The sequence below is a fragment of the Tursiops truncatus genome, chromosome 7 (assembly GCF_011762595.2).
Source record: "Tursiops truncatus isolate mTurTru1 chromosome 7, mTurTru1.mat.Y, whole genome shotgun sequence".
NCBI lineage: Eukaryota > Metazoa > Chordata > Mammalia > Artiodactyla > Delphinidae > Tursiops > Tursiops truncatus.
This window is the reverse complement of record NC_047040.1, coordinates 8,745,537-8,757,110: the sequence shown is the minus strand read 5'-3', so window position 1 is coordinate 8,757,110 and position 11,574 is coordinate 8,745,537. Positions and strand designations below refer to the sequence as shown.

The window sequence follows — 11,574 nt, the reverse complement described above, 5'->3', positions numbered from 1 at the left end:
GGGGGGGGGGGGGGGCGGGGCGGGGGGCGGGGGTGTGGCCTTGATTAAAAGCTGATTCGCATCCAGTCTGTCTGGGATGAGATCCTACTTTTCTAACAAGCTCCCAGGGTGCTACGGCCCCAGGACCACACCTGGAAGAGCAAGAGAGGGCAGGTGACAGCTGCAGGTGCCAAGAAACAAGTGTGGATTACCCAGCTCCTGGGGTTGGCCGCAGAACCAGCTGCTGGCGAGGCCTGGCAGGGCAAGTGAGTAAGGAGGAGCAGCTCCGGCAAGTGTCCGGGTTTGAGATGGACGGGCCTCTCCAGGATGAGGGCACGCAGGGGACCGGGCGTGGCGGAGATGCCGGGTCTCGGAGAGCTCACTGAGCCGTGGCCACCAGAGAGGTCTGGGGGGCTGGGCTGTGGTGTGGACCAGCCTCGGGGGCCAGAGGACTGAGTCAGGCCTGAACCCAGCTCCCATAGGGAGCTGTGCACGGCCACCCAGAGAAGGCGCGGGGCTGGGCTGGGCGGAAGAGTGATGCAGGGCGCCCGCAGCGTGTTGTGCATCCCTCACCATGGTATCGCGGTTTATTTTTATGCGTCTGCCCTCAGACCAGGAGCTTCTCAGGATCAGGAATGGGGAGCGGCCGGGGGTGGGGGGGAGGGATATCACTCACCTTTATGTCCTCCGCCCTCACTCCAGGCTCAGCCGAGAGGTACAGCCCACCTAGGCGGCCGCAGCTGCACACTTCCAGGGGGCGCCGTTCACAGTCGGATGGTCCCCAGGTTGTCTACTTAATTCGACGCTTCTCCAGCAGGCGGCAGTGAAGCGCCTTTATTTTAGCGCCCGTGAAACACCGTCGGGGCCGCCTCTCGCTGACCCAATGAATGAACAAAACCCCAGTCGTCCGGTAGCTGCGGTCCCCGCCCCTGGGGCCAGGTGCTCAGACTTGCTGAAGAGGGAGGCGGCTGCCCACCCACCCTGGGAACTTGAGATCTCCTGGGTCTTGAGGCCGAGCCTGGAGCCGCAACCGGCACACTGTGCTGGAGCAACTGTGAACCAAGCCTTAACGAAGGTCCAGCCTCTGGCGGTGGGGACAGGTGGGCGTCCACCCTGCCATCAGGCCTTCCGGGAGGGCCACGTGCCTCCAGCACGTGGAGGACATTCCCGAGCTGCCACTGGCCGGGGTTTTGAGTCTGGCTGGTAGCAGCTTTACGGGCTGACACTGGGGCAGCAAATCTCTGTCCTGCTCGAGGTGCAGGAAGACGAGACTTGAGAGGCAGCAACGTTCCTCCGGGCCCTGCGGTCCTTCCTCATTCCGCACCAGCCGGTGTGGGTGCAGCGCAGAGCGGACGCCCAGGGCTGGGCCCAGGGAAGCACGCGAGGCGCTCGCTTCCGCCGAGGGAGTCCCGGGAGGGCTGGGACCTCTGGCAGCTCCAGCTGTTCCTCCCCAGCTCAGTGTGCAGCTCGCAGCGACTCAGCTGGAAGCAGCTTGCGGGGGCGGGGTTTCCTTCGCTGAGGCTCGCCCTGTTGCATCCACACCACGCATGTAACCCCCTCCGCCCAGGAGTGCATCAGCCGGCTAAGGATGGTGAGCAGGAGGTAAATGTCTCGGAGCTGTGGTGCCTTTCTGAGTCGGCCGGGCCTGGACATCCCACTCCGACTGTGTGTAAGTGACAAGAACACACCCTTGTTTGGTCCAGCCACGCCACTGTGGGCTTCCCGTCACATCCATCCAAACACCACCCTAAGGAAAGGGTCCCCGAGGCCCCTGTAGGAGGGGTTCAACACTCCACTGCAGGTGTGGGCAGTGGGAGGGATGGATAGCTGTTCCCAGGGACACCCACCAAGTGGCTGCTCCCTGACGTCGAGGGAATGTCACAGAGGCCAGTGTGACGGGAAATCCTTTATTCCTCTTGCAGGATGTTGGACTTTGACCCAGATGTCTTAATCCTTTCAGTCTGCTATAACAAAATGCTGTAGACTGCTGGCTTACAAACAACAGACATTTATTTCTCACAGTTCTGGAGGCTGGAAGCCGAGATCAGGGCGCCAGCATGGTCAGTTCTGGTGAGGGCCCTCTTATGGGTTACACATGGCCACCCTCTCCCTGTGTCCTCACATGGCAGAAACAGGGTGAGGGAGCTCTCTGGGGCCTCTTGTATAAGGGCATTAATCCCATTGGTGAGCACTCCACCCTCATGACCTAATCACCTCCCAAAGGCCCACACACACACCTTCTAATACCATCACATTGGGGGTTAGACTTTGACATCTGAATTTTGGGGGACACAAGCATACAATCTATAACACCAGACCTGCACTTGTGAAGGTCAGAGGTTTAATAACTGTCTCAGTGAAAGAATGTGTCAGTTTAAATATTACTGTATTTTGAAAATGTATAAGACAAAAAGTCAAGTTCATACAGGACTTTGAGTAAAATTTCCGTATATGCATTTCCTCTCTCCTTTGTCTCCTCATCTCTGTGTAGTGGGGAGAGTAAAACCCTCCTCTTAGACTTTCTATGAGGATGAAACAAGCCCGTGTTTATGAGGACTTGGGAGCGTGCCCAGCACATAGTAGGCCCTCAATAAGTACTTGCTTGGAAAAACCATCAGGTGCCACATTTTTAGCAGTGTCCTTCAGAATAATACTGCCTTACCCTGATTCATCACACTGGCTGATGGTTAAAAGCAAGTCTCAGGAACATCCCAGCATCTGCCCTGCCCAAGGCCACCGTGCTTAGTAATCATCACTATAGCTATTGGTTGTTGAGCGCTGCCTGCCTGCCAGTCATGGGGCTGAGGGTGTACGTGCATCAGCTCATTTAATCCTCACCAGAGCCTTATGAGGGCAGGACTCAAATAACAGTAAAACAGAGCGGTTGAGAGCATTCATTCTACAGTTCAGCACACCCAGTAGAAACTCCAGATTTGACCTCTGCTTGCAGCCAAGGTTTCCAGGTCTCAAAAGACTCTATTCCTGTGATAAGAAGAAGGAAAACAAACAAACAAAATTGAAATTATATGTTTCTATGAAGCTAGCAAAAAGTGAACACAAGGAAGCCTTGATGAACTAAATTCCCAAGAGGACTGAGACTTTCATAGGTGAGCAGGAAACTGAGGCAGCTTCCATAACCTGGTCTGGGTAAGAGCAATGCTGCCATAGATGGAGAGACTTTGCAAAGATAAGGGGAAATCAGCCAGATCTTGGAAAACAGAGTGGGTTTGTGGTACAGATTGGAGTCTGGAAGAGCACCAAACACAAGGACACTTGGCCCAGAAATTTCCTCCTGTGAGTTTTGCCAAGAAAACAGCAATAGGGTAGAGGATGGTAAGTAGAAGGAAACAGCATAATCCCAAACATTCTTATGGTGATTGGATTCTGGGGCTCTGCCAGAGCTGAATCCGAAGATGCACCAAAAATATCTGAAATTGAAGCCAAATGCCTCCCAGTTCAAACGATAAAATAAAAAAGTCGGTGTCCCAGGAGACTGGGGACTGGGCCAACCACAGAGAACATGGTGGAATTAAAACTGCAGCCCAGGGCTTCCCTGGTGGCGCAGTGGTTGGGAGTCCGCCTGCCGATGCAGGGGACGCAGGTTCGTGCCCTGGTCCGGGAGGATCCCACATGCCGCGGAGCGGCTGGGCCCGTGGGCCATGGCCGTTGAGCCTGCGCATCCGGAGCCTGTGCTCCGCAACGGGAGAGGCCACAGCAGTGAGAGGCAAAGCTCATCCTGTTCTAGGAGGAATCTGAAGGATCACCCCTGCACCAGATGGAAGAAAGTGCTTATAGTCAACATGAGTGTGTATACAATAATATCATTCTACACATTCAAGAAACTGCATGAATACCAAGTAAGATAAATTCAAAGAGATCCATATAGTAGGACCTCAATTATGTTGAAACCACAAAGAGAAGATCTTAATAACAGCAAGAGAAAAACAACTCGTCGGTAAAGGCAAACAACAATACAATAATAGCTGATTTCTCTCGTCTAAAAGGATGGAAGCCTGGGGCAGTGGAATGACATATTCAGAATGCCAAAGAAAAAATTGTCAATCAGGAATAGTGTATCCAGTGAAACGATTCCTCAGAAATGAAGTAAAATAGAGAGATTTTTAGATAAATGAAGACTGAGAGACTTTATTGCTAGCAGACCTGCCTTACAAGAAATATAAAGTCCTCTGAGGGAAAGGAAATGAATCCAGATCTTAACTTAAATCCATGGGAAGAAGTAAAGAGAAATAGAAATGGTAAATATGTAGGTTTATGTAACAGATAAACATGTTTTTCTCTTGTTTCTTCCCTTAACTTCCAAAAGACATGTTTGCATAAAGCAATAAGTATGACACTGTAGTGTTGCGTTTATGACATATATACATATGGATAGATGATCGGTAAACAGATAGAATGACTTGTTGTCTGTGACAATAATAGCACAGAGGAGAGGGGGGTGGAATTGACCTAGACTGGAGCAAATGTTCTGTGTTTTACCAGAATTGAGTTAGTGTCAATCTGTGGTTAAATGCATATTGTAATGCCTAAAGCAATCACTGTGGGGGGAAGAAACTTAAAATGTCATTTAAAAATCAACAAAAGAATTAAAAGGGTATACTAAAAATATGTATTTAACACAAAAGAAGGCAGTAATGAGGAACAGAGGGGGAAAAGGCATACAAAAAACAAGTAGCCAAATGGCAAATATAAATCCAAACGTATTAATAATTACATTAAATGTGAATGGTCTGAACATCCCAATCAAAAGGCAGATGTTGTCTGACTGGGTGAAAAAGCAATATCCAGCTAGATTCTACCTACAGAAGACACACCTTAGATTCAAACACACGAATAGGTTGGAAGTAAAAGGATGGAGAAAGATAAACCATGCAGTTAACATAAACTTACCATGTCACCCAGCAATTCCACTCCAAAGAATCTTCCCAGGAACAGTGAAAGCATATGCCCACACAAAACCATGGACCTGAATGTTCACAGAAGACATTATCCATAATAATGAAAATCTTGAAACAATCCAAATGTCCAAAGACTAATGAACGTATAAACAAAACGTGATGGACTCATACAATGAAATACTATTCGGCAGTTAAGAAGTACAGACATAAGCTACAACATGGATGAACCTGAAAAAAATTATGCGAATGGAAAGAATCCAGACAAAAGATTACATATTATCTGATTTCATTTATATGAAATGTCCCAAATTTATGAGAGAGAGAAAGCAGATCAGCAGTTGTTTAGGGGTGAGGATGGGAGAAAGGATGAATTGCAAATGGGCATGAAGGAACATTTTAAGGTGGTTGAAATGTTCTAACCTTGGATTGTGAAGATGGTTGCTCAGCTACAGATTTACTAAAAATTATTGAATTGAAAAAAGTATACATTTAACAACCAAAAAAAAAAAAGATATATGACAGAATATTTTGCTTCTATCCATCTGCCTTAATGTTTGGAAACACTTTAAAATACAAATAAAAATTGTTTGTAGGGCTTCCCTGGTGGCGCAGTGGTTGAGAGTACGCCTGCCGATGCAGGGACACGGGTTCGTGCCCCGGTCTGGGAAGATCCCACATGCCGCAGAGCAGCTGGGCCCGTGAGCCACGGCCACTGAGCCTGCGCGTCCGGAGCCTGTGCGCCACAACGGGAGAGGCCACGGCAGTGAGAGGCCCGTGTACCGCAAAAAAAAAAAAAAAAAAATTGTATTTTTTTTCTATTGCCTAAATATAATCCATTGGGAAATAAAGTAGTAATTGATAATACTTTTCTAGTACAAAGTCATGGTAAAATATCATTGTAATATGGACATAAAGAAGAATAATTTCTATTTTACCAAAAAGAATTTTAATGAAGGTGAAATAAGACATTTCCAGAAAAATTACAGCTGAGAGAATTCATAGCCTGCAGACTCACTGTACAAGAGACGCTAAAGGGAGCTCATTAGGCTGAAGAGAAATGATACCAGATGGAAATGCAGATCTAATAGAAAGGAATAAAGAGTGCCAGAAATGCAAATACATGGGTAAACATAGAAGACTATTTTCTCTCTTTCCTAATTTCTTTAAAAGGCAGTTGACTTTTTAAAGCAAAAATAATGCCAAATTGTGGAGTTTATAACATACATAGAAGCACGGTATAGCCCAGGGGAAAGACAAGAGAGGAGTAATTGTATCGTTGCAAGTTTCTTGTGTTATGCAGAAGTTTCTTAATACTAATTAAACATACACTGTAAGAATACATGCTTTATTTAATCTCTGAAGCAACCATTAAAAAAATTCAAATAAATGAAAATTAAGAAAGTACAGCTGCAAAATCAATGATAGACTACTACAACATACCTGATTCATTCAAAAGAAGACGGAGAAAGAGAAACCAGGAACAAGGATCAGATAGGATAAATAGAAAACAAACAGCAAGATAATGGACTGAAACTCACCCACATAAATACTTACATTAAATGTATTAATAGTCAGACTGCATAAAATTAAAAATTGTCGGACTGCATAGAAAAGCAAGACCTAACTGCGTGCTGTTTATAATAGGTGCACTATAAATATAAAGGTACATATAAAAGTAAAAGGACGGGCTTCCCTGGTGGCTCAGTGGTTGGGAGTCCGCCTGCCGATGCAGGGGACGCGGGTTCGTGCCCCGGTCCGGGAGGATCCCACATGCCGCGGAGCGGCTGGGCCCGTGAGCCATGGCCGCTGAGCCTGCGCGTCTGGAGCCTGTGCTCCGCGGCGGGAGAGGCCACAGCAGTGGGAGGCCCGCGTACCGCAAAAAAAAAAAAAAGTAAAAGGATGAAAAAATTACAAATGCAAACACTAATTCCAAGAAGGCTGATGTAACCGTATTAATATCAATAAAGTAGGCTTTGAGGCAAGAAGTATTACCAGAGATAAAGAGGGATATTTCTTAGTAATTAATAGGTCCATTCATCAAGATGACATAACAATCCTAAATATGTCTGTGCCTATTAACAGAGTTTCAAAATACGTGAAACGAAAACTGACAGAACTAAGTGGGAAATAGTTAAATTCACAGTCATCGTTGGATAGGCAACTCCCCTGTGGTAAGATTGCCTCCAAAGACAGCCAGTACCAATTCCTCCATCCTCCAACCATGTGCCATGCCTTCCAACATGAGATGGAGCTGTTTTCCCGCTCCTTCAACCCAGACTGTCCTTGTGACTTGCTTTGACCAACTGAATTTAGCAGAAGTGACACTATATCAATTCCAGCCCAAGTCCTTAAGAGGCATGGAAGATTCTCTTTCACTCTCTTGGACTAGACTATTGAATATGAGAGACAGGGAAGCCCCTTGGAGGACAGCTGTTGCGACCTAGGCAACAAGTACCAAGGCCTCAGACATGTGAGTGAGTCTTCCAGATGGTTGCAACTGTACAGGTGACACCAGCTAACACCTCAACAAGAAGAAATGCCCAGTGGACCCACAGAATCATGGGGAACGATGAGTTGTTTTAAGCCATGAAGTTGTAGGGTGGTTTGTTATGCAGCAATCCATCATTGAAACACACCTTTCGTAGTACTTGCTGGAACCAGCAGACAAAAGCCAGTGAAGACAGCAGCTTTACCACACGGGGACGGCATCCTCTGTATGCCCACACCCCCACCCACACACTTTGCTGCAGCTACCCAGCCCAAAGGAGGGGTCGTGGGAAGTCCCTAACGAGGGCCAGTGACTCTGAGAGGTGGAAACAAGAGAAGGTGAGGAGCGAGCTGTCCAGTTGGCTGAGATTCTGGAGCTCTTACTGCAGCTGTTCTTCCAGGGCAACAATGAAAGGCGTGTAACCTTTGGACAAGGTGTAGGGGGGATGACGGCACAGCAGCAGACGCAGCTTTGACGCGGATGCTGACTTACTCCTTCGTGAAAACGCTATGATGGTCAAAAACTAGCTCTATCAGAAAAAAAGAGTCCCAATCCTGCCAAGGAGGAAGTGTCCACACTCGCTGGAGCCCCGCTAGGCTAGGGATTTTTTTTCATGTGTTTTCTATTGTTTAGTGGGTGGTGAGGTGATGCGAGCCACAGAAACAAAAGAAGAAATGGGTCCAAACTCATCATATTGTATACATTAAATATCTATAGCTTGTTGTATAGCAAATATACTTCAATAAAGCTGTGAAGGAGGAGGAGGAAGAGAAATAAGAAAAGGAGAAGAAATGGGTGACTACACCTGCTCTGCTCCTACTCTGTATCCTGGTTTCGGAAATCTACCATCTTCCTGGGGATGATGACTTCAGGAAGAGAAAAGAAAAGGCCGTTAAAAGAGTGGTTGAGGGCTTCTCTGGTGTCACAGTGGTTGAGAATCTGCCTGCCAATGCAGGGTACACGGGTTCGAGCCCTGGTCTGGGAAGATCCCACATGCCGCAGAGCAACTGGGCCCATGAGCCACAGCTACTGAGCCTGCACTCTAGAGCCTGTGCTCCACAACAAGAGAGGCCGCAATAGTGAGAGGCCCACGCACCGCGATGAAGAGCGGCCCCCACTTGCCACAACTAGAGAAAGCCCTCGCACAGAAAAGAAGACCCAACACAGCCATAAATTAATTAATTAATTTTAAAAAAAGAAACTCAAGGCTAAAATCAGGGAGTTGTTAACGACCAAAAAAAAAAAAAGAGTAGTTGACATCTCGGAGGCGGATGAGAGACACATGGCTCTTCAAGAACGTACGGGCCAGCCTGAGCAAGGAAGGCCTGATTTTTAGCTTTTCCTGCAGGAGTGAGATGTTTGATGAGGAAGAAGCCCTGAGGGGCTATTACTGGGTGCTGGGTAGAGCTCGGTGGCAGGAGCTCTGGGCCACCTGAGCTCCCTTCAGCAATTAGAGGCGGGTCCCTGGGCCATGGCAGCCTTGAATAGCCGAGCACCCAGCTAAGCCCTGCCCACCTCAGCAGACACCCAGGCAACCCTGAGACACACGAGCAAACCCAGCCAAGATCAGCAGGGCCGCCCAGCCCATCTCAGCATCAGTCAACCTCCAGCTGACCCTGAGATTCATGAGAGAACCAGGCTGAGGCCTGCAGAGAGCAGCCAACCTCCAGCTGACCCCGACATGCAGGAGTGAGCTCAACTGAGGTCAGCAGAACTGTCAACCAAGTTCAGCCCAAGTTAGTCAATCCCGGCCAACCTGCAGACTCATTATCAACAACATCAAACTACTCATCAAGCTGGACAAGGCCTGGGTGCCCCTGGCAATGCACTGGAGCAGAGATGTTGTTTTCAACAAATGGTGCTGAAACAACTAGACAGTTACATGCAAAAGAAAGGAAGGAAGGGAGGGAGGGTTGGAGAGACGGAGGGAGTGACTGAGAGGGAAAGAAAGAAAGATCTAAACACAGACCTTTCACCCTTCACAAAAATTACCTCAAAATGGATCATAGACTTAAATGTGAAATGTAAAATTATAAAGCTCCTACAAGATAATGTAGAGAAAAACCTAGATGACTTTGGGTATAGTGATGACCTTTTAGATACAACATCAAAAGCAAAACCCGTGAAAGAAATTATTGATAAGCTAGACTTTATTAAAATTAAAAACTTCTGCTCTGTAAAAGACAGTATCAAGAGAATGAGAGAGGGACTTCCCTGATGGTCCAGTGGTTAAGAATCCACCTGCCAATGCAGGGGATGCAGGTTCGATCCCTGGTCGGGGAACTAAGATCCCACATGCCGCGGGGCAACTAAGCTGGCACGTCGCAACTACTGAGCCCGTGCACCACAACTAGAAAGCCCGTGTGCCTCAAACTACAGAGCCCACGCGCTCTGGAGCCCCCGCGCCACATGGAGAGAAGCACTTGCACCACAATGAAAGATCCCGCGTGCTGCTACGAAGACCCAACGCAGCCAAAAATAAATAAATAAAATAAAAACAGAGAGAACAAAAAGATAAGCCACAGACTGGGAGAAAATAATTGCAAACGATATATCTGACAAAGTACTGTTATCTAAAATATACAAAGAAATCTTAAAACTCAACAATAAGAAAGCAAACACCATGATTAAAAAAATGGGTCAAAGACCTTAACAGACACTTCATCAAAGAAAATAGTCAAATGCAAAATAAACATGAAAAGATGCTCCACATCATATGTCATCAGAGAAATGCAAATTAAAACAACGTGATACCACTACACACCTATTAGAACGGCCAGGATTTTTAGGGCAGTGAAAATACTCTATATGATACTATAATGATGGATACAGATTATTATACATTTGTCCACACCCACAGAATGTACAACACCAAGAGTGAACCCTAATCTATACTATGGAATTGGGGTGATAACAATGTGTCAATGTAGGTTTATCAACTGTAACAAATGTACCATCTGATGGGGGCATGTTTATAAGGGAAAAGGCTATGCATGTGTGGGGTCAGGGGGTCATACTGGAAATCTGGATACCTTTCACTCAATTTTGCCGTGAATCTAGTCTCCTCTAGAAAATTAATTCTTAAAAAAAGAAAGTGGAGGACATTATTGAAGAGCTGGAAACTGACAACTCTTTACTTGGGCTTAAAATAGGGGCTTTTAGAAAAGGATGTATCAAAGAGAAATCTAAACATACAGAACGAGTTGAGGTGATGGCTGGCATTACACGAAACATTCAGTCTTTAGAAGATTCATCAAAACACATCCGATATCAAGTACCTGCAACTGCAACAGGCTTCAAAATGCATCAGAAGAAAAAAAGAAGAGCTTTAGACAATGCTAAAAGATGCTTTGGATGAAAATGATGATTTGTAGGGATGCATGAAGCTGCTCTCACAAGAAGCCAAAGAAGGAAAAGGGAGAGTGAGTGAACATATTAAACACAATGAAATGTTAGAGAATTCTGAAGAAAATCTGATCAAGCCTCAAGTGGCCACTTGCTACAGAGAAGCAATTGGCTGGCGTTCTTAGAAGACAAGGTGGATGGTGGGAGCTTGGAGTCAGCTATAACGAATGCACCAGAAAACAGGAGACTTCTTAGAAGATGAATCAAAAGGACTTTTGAAGAAACTGATTGATGCCACTCAACAAAAGGGTTATTTTAAAACACTTTAAAAGAAATAGAATGTACACTAAATTCGTCGAAGCAGATGAAATAGCCAGTGCTCTCATATTTAATGTCTTCAAACTAAGAAAGCTTCACTGAAGTTAGAAAAACGCAAAAAGGGAGAGGCGATAATACCAGCAGAAATTTCAAGTCCTTCCTGAATTACAGCAAGAAAAATAAACGAATGTTCGCCAAGTAAACCAATCTAGAGAGAATTCGCTGTTGAACGTCATAGGAGAATCTTTCCAAAGCAGATGGCAAGGTCAGCTGGGCTGGATACCTACAGCGTACAAGCCAAAATTCCATCAGAAGAATTCAAAAGACTCATGGGCTATTACTGAAGCCAGCTTATTTCCCATGAGAGAAAAAGCTCATGATAATGTGGCTAAGAGCTCTCTTGGCTGAAAGAAACCTTGATAATGTAAGAAAAGCATTTCATACATCAGACAAAAAATACTGAGGAAGAACTTTAATCTTTTGAAGACCACCTTATGTCCCTGATGTTCCAAATGGACATACGGCAGA

At 46.2% G+C, this 11,574-nt stretch overlaps 1 long non-coding RNA gene across 1 annotated transcript; it reads left to right on the top strand.

Moving 5' to 3' along the window:
- On the top strand, positions 1–10,245 carry LOC141279132 (uncharacterized). The gene is made up of 2 exons (XR_012332951.1): positions 1–245; positions 682–10,245. It is a non-coding gene; the product is annotated as an uncharacterized lncRNA (long non-coding RNA).
- Positions 10,246–11,574: the final 1,329 nt, after the last annotated feature.